Raw genomic sequence first — 6,000 nt, 5'->3', positions numbered from 1 at the left:
CATGGTTTCCAAAGGCTCTGGTTGTCCCCAGGAAGGGAAAAGCTGAACATGAATCAGAAATACAGCTGTTGTCAGCAGACAGGACTCATGATGAATGAAAACTTAACTTCTCCCAGATGCTCTCCTATTCTTTCCAGTTTCCCCATCTCCTGTGCTTTGCATTCATCGACCCTTTCATCCTGCTGCTGTTTGAGGTGGTGCCTATGGCCAGGAGAGCTCTCCCAGTTTGGATAATGGATGTTGACAGGGAACTGAACACTCAAGGCAGAGATTGAGCCCACGGCCAGGGCTGGAAGTTTAATGGTTCAAAGGTATCAAGAAGGCCCCTTCACAAGGGGATCATCTGGAAGAAATTACAATCAGAGGTTTAGGCAGCTGGTTGGCATGTTTTAAGCAGGTTGGACAGAGCAGGAGCAGTAGTGTAATGGTAAAATTGCCCTCAAATTTTGGGCTGCTCTTGTAGATGTCAGGGTAGAACCTTCCTGGCCAAAGGGCCTCCTAAGAAACCTCCTCAGAAACCTGCTGTCAGGGTTTAATTCCTCATGAGAGTTCAATAGTAAAGCTTGGAATCAGAGTCAATCTTATTATTTTGTTGATTTATGTTTTTCCATAACACACGCAGAAGCAGTTGCTAGAACAAAGGGTGGTATTTATAAATGGTGGAAATTAAAATATACAGGGATGCATATGTAGCTAATCATGTAAAACATTGGGTTTGTATTAATGTATTATATGATATAGACCAGCGTGTCTATATATATTTCTAGGCAGAAATCCTTCCCTGTGAGGGTGGTGAGGCCCTGGCACAGGTTGCCCAGAGAAGCTGTGGCTGCCCCATCCCTGGAAGTGTCCAAGGCCAGGTTGGACAGGGCTTGGAGCAATCTGGGCTAGTGAAAGGTGTCCCTGCCCATGGCAGGAGATGGAATAAGATGAGCTTGAAGGTCCCTTCCAACCCAAACCCGTCTGTGATTCTATGATTTCTTTCCTTTTTTTCCAACCACTAACCTTTCAGTGATGCTTCCCTTCCCCTGCAACTCTCCCCTTTGCCCTGGCTGATCATGGGCTGCAGGTTGCCTTGTTTCCTTGTGGGGAAATCATGTTTCCAATAAGGAAGGCTGACTGATCCATCAGCTGGGTCTTGTCCTGCCCAGTGGGCTGGCTCTGAGTGCAGCAAAATATCTGAGAGCATTGTGCTGTATTTCTTTTCCCCAGCTTTTTTGCAGATGCACCCAACCCAGAATGTGATCTCAATTATTTTTGTCATCATCAATGACAGTTGTGATTCATCATCCAGTTTTGTTTTCTTGCACATAATAACTTCTCTGGGGCAGAAATGCTCTTCAGCTGCACATCTGTCAGCAAACCATGGCTCTTTAGCCCAGAAAACAAAAGACCTTCATTTATTCTTTCTAACAAAGACATTTTCTAAAATAGGCTGTAAATATTTAGGATGAGTTGTGTTGCTGTGTGATCTTTATACGCCCCCCAAATATCTCTGTCATTATGGTCTCTACTGGAGAACAGATTGAAACACAAGCTCTGTGTGCCATTAAAGAACCAAGTAAGAGCTTCAAAACACTCTGAGGATGTAGAGGGTGGTTGTTCTTAGAGCACTTTAAAAGTTCAACTACTGTAGCTTGACTATAATTGCTGTGTATCTACTCAGATAAATAATAAGCATTTTAATGGACAAAAGAAATGACCTAAAAAAGCCCAGTGTGTTGCCTGGGCTGTTTTATAAGAGCTGGAGTTCCTGAAGGCCTGGCTGGCCAAGCTCACATTGTTTCCAGCCAGCGCCACGTCCCTTCCCTGTGTGTGCTGAGGTCTCAGGACAAGCACAGCCAAGTCCCAGCAGTTTTCCTCCTCCAGCACATCTCTGGGATGGGACGTGGCACTGTTCTGCTCCAGCCACAGTGCCCTCACCCACGTGGTCTGGAAGATTTAATATGTGGGAACTGGAAAAAAACACCCAAAAGTTAATTGGTTTTAAACATGATACTGTAGGAAGAAAAAAACCCCCGTGAATATTCAAAACATGGCAAAAGAACAGGTTGACAGTTTCTATTTAAATAAAATGTTGTGGCTTAAATAATTTGGAGTAAAGTCAATAATGAGACATCAGTGAGTAAATGCTGGGTCTGGGTTAGAGGGAGCAGTAGGATCCTGTGTGGTTTTTGCTGGGTGATGCCACTGACACCCCAGGGACATTAATTTGAGATTGTGGAGAGCAGAGTGGGACTTACTGGATGGGATTTATATGATTTTTTTTTTTTACTGCAGTTGGCAAAGTCAGTCAACTCAAATATTTTCCAGTGGAAATTAGATGTTTTCTTGTCTAAGCAATTTAGAAAAGCCTGTTTTCTATCCATTGGTAATTCTTTTTTTTTAAAGACAAATCAAAATTTTATTTTGGTTTCATTGAAAATGGGAAGGTTTTGTTTGGGAAACACTGCCTCAATCCCACTGGGGAGCTGGAACTGCCATCTTTCCTGTGTCCATCTTCCTGATTGGCCTCCCCATCCCACACTGGTGGCTGTACAGGGAGGAGACCCTGGGGTATCTGACAGCAATACAGCCTAAGTTTACTTACTATGTTTTTTCTAAGTATCTAATATGAATTCCTCTTGCTGTGAATTGAACTGATTTCTTCTAGTTTTTTACTCAGTAGGCACAAAAACCAGTTGATAATGTTCTTATGTAAAGTAACCTCTGAGGGTTGTTACTTTCTTTTATCTGCCTTCCATTTTTTGTGTGCAGCAAAGTCAACATTCCTCAGCTTTCCTCATGGATCTTATTTTAGGAATTTATTATCATTTCTCTGAACCTTTTTCCAGTTGTCTGTGTGGGTGCAGAATAACTCTATCCATAGAGATATGACATTCCCCCTTGGAATTAGATTGGCCTCCTTGGCAGGCCAAGCTCTTGCATAAATATTACAGCAACACTCTGCTCGTGCCTGGCTCAAAAGCGGGATCAGTGAGTAGCTGCTCTCTGTTGCAAAGCTCCCTCCTCCTCCTCCTCTCCAAGATACTCAGAGTCACTTCTGGTCTCTTCATCCTGCGTTTGCCTTTGGGGAAGTGTTTGCACATCAGGAGCAGCCCAGCAGAGGGGGTGCAGATCTCCCTTTTAAAAGAGGGTTAAGGGATGGTTTGCAGCAAAATGCAAATTGCATTTGCATTACTGGCTTTCTGTTCTTGTACTACCAAAGTTTCACTTTATAAAACAGCACTGGATCTTCACACATCACCCAACAGTTGCTGTCACCCATGTGAACATCGAAATATTTGCTTTGTTGATACTGGGAAGCAGAGCAGAGATCCCTCATCAATGTTTAATCAGTGCTTAATGGGGCAATATTCCCTGTGACCTCTGATAGTGCTGCTTGAGCAAGAATTGCAAAATCCAGCCCTCGGAGAAGAGCTCAGTGACAGGGCTGGTTCTTATTGTGTGTCAGTGACATAAAATTTATAAAGCAGCTGAGAGCAGAGGTGAGCCTGAGGGACACGGGCGTTTGGAACCTTTTCCAGAGGCCAAGAAGTAATTGCAGGTTTTGGATACATTCCTCCCAGCAAAATACTCCCAGCAATAGAGCTCGGGTTCTCAAATGTTTCTTCTTTTGTTCCCTGGGAGCAGAGCCCGACCCCCACCTGGCTCCTCCTCCCTCCTGTCAGGGAGTTGCAGAGAGCCAGAAGGTCCCTCCTGAGCCTCCTTTTCTCCAGGCTGAGCCCCTCCAGCTCCCTCAGCCACTCCTGGTGCACCAGACCCTTCCCCAGTTCCGTTCCCTTCTCTGGACACGCTCCAGCCCCTCAGTGTCTTTCTGGTGATGAGGGGCCAAAAAATGACCCCAGGATTTGAGATGTGGCCTCACCAGTAGAGGGGAAATTGCCCACATGCACTGCAAGGATGGTCTGCATCCTCAGCATAGAAATTTAGGGTGTGTCTCCATTTTAAAGGTGGACTTACTGCTCGTTATTTATAATGGTTCCTCTATGGAATGGGAATTCCAAGCTTTCTGCCAGCCAGTAATAACATCTTGCACTTTTAGGGCACCTCTTGTCTGAAGATCCGAAAGTATTTTTAAAACGTTAGGTAATTATATGTGACAACACACCTATCAGGGAGGGAGATGAAGGGATAAAGCAGCAACAAACTTCCCCAGGCACTGGAATCAAACCATGGTTTGGCTGGTGCACAACCAGGCAGGAACTGGGTGTTTAACATGATAGGGAACAAAAACTCCTAAGGATGGAGTTTGAGAGCTGCATGTTAAAATTAAAGTTTATCAGGTGGCTTTGTGACATCTTTAAAGTCGTATTTGCTGTGCTGTTTTCTCCCTCCCAATTAAAAGGAGATAAAGAGATGTCAGGATGGCATCTCCCAACCCTAGTGGGGGCTCAAAGCTTCCTTCCATGAGGAAGACTCTTATTTTTGCACAGAAGAGCTGACTGTGCTCATCCCTCTCTGTGGCTGAGGTAGGTGAGCTTGGGGACTCTCCTCACTGAGCTCCAGTTTGAGAAACCTCCCCCAGACCTTTCCTTATTGCATTAGGAGAGTGACTCTGAATATTATGGAGCTTCACAGGGCTCAGTTCAGATTGAACATTCAGACATGGATCAACTTTGCTTTCCAAAGACATTTCTTACAGAAGGTGTTGCCCCAGCTTACAAAACCCCAAATAAGCAGTTTGGAGCTCTGGGTACTAAGATGGTCCAAAACACACAACACCAAACATAGTGAACACAAAACAGAAATAAAACCCAGCCTCCTCACCCATAATCATAAGCTGTACCAAAACCCACCCCAACCACTGCTCTGCCCCAGCACTTGTTTTCCATCCACATACAGGCTTGGATTCCACTTCCCCAAAATTCCCCATACCCCCCAGACCAGCTCTGCACTGTGGTTGCCTCAGGATTGTGTCTGATTTTTTTTTTTTTGTGTGTGTGTCTGGTTTTTTTTAATTTGTGTCTGTGCTTTTTTATTTGTATGATTTTGTGTGTGTGTATGTGATTTTTATTGTGGGGTTTTTTTATTTGTGTGTAAGATTTTTAATTTGTGTGTCTGATTTTTTTATTCATCCTGCTATTTGTTGCCAGGACCACAGAAACACAGGAATTGGGGACCAGGAGGGACTGTGGGCTCAGGGAGGCCAAGCCCCTGGTTTTGCAAGGACCACATCATCCATCTCAGTGAGCAGGGTTTTCTTCCATTATCCATCCTTTTGGGTAGATATTCCAAAACACCATGTCCTGGTGGCTAGAGATGGTCTAAGCTCCTGTCTAGATGTCTTTGGTCAATTTTTGCCCATATGATCTTTGTTCCCAAACACAAATAACTCTTCTCTCCTGCTCCCTCTTCTTTCCTTGGGTGTCACCTTCTAGATGCTCTTCCTATTTTTATCTGTTGACCTCCTGCAAGTTAGAGCTGAGTATTTTCAATGCATTTACAGCACCTGCTCATGATGTTTTGAGAACTTCAAGGCTTTTTTGGAGAGGCCCTGACATTGTGCCTCCCACGAAGCACATCTGCAGCTTTGCTGTCTTCCCACAGTCATATCAGTTTCTTTCAATAATTTATGGATTTTCTTCCATTTGAAAATGTGACCAATTTGCCTGAAAGTCAGACAGATTAATTTAAAAGTGCCAAGTCTGTATGTGCTCAGGACTGCACTTTGGATGGCCCATGGGGCCACTTCCCAGCACAGGCTGGGTTCCATCTCATTATCATCTCATTGCATCACCTTGGTCAGTAGATGTGCCAGGGGTGATCCAGGCATGTTTTTTTGATCCTTCTTGTTTTCATGGTCTCTGCAGGATATATTTATCTATAATCATAAAGGAACTCTTATGAGGAGTGGCTGAGAGACCTGGTGGGGCTCAGCCTGGAGAAAAGGAGGCTCAGGGGGGACCTTCTGGGTCTCTGCAACTCCCTGACAGGAGGGGGGAGCCAGGTGGGGGTCAGGCTCTGCTCCCAAGGAACAAGAGACAGGATGAGAGGGAA

The sequence above is a fragment of the Pseudopipra pipra genome, chromosome 9, assembly GCF_036250125.1.
Source record: "Pseudopipra pipra isolate bDixPip1 chromosome 9, bDixPip1.hap1, whole genome shotgun sequence".
NCBI lineage: Eukaryota > Metazoa > Chordata > Aves > Passeriformes > Pipridae > Pseudopipra > Pseudopipra pipra.
This window is presented reverse-complemented; position numbering follows the sequence as displayed.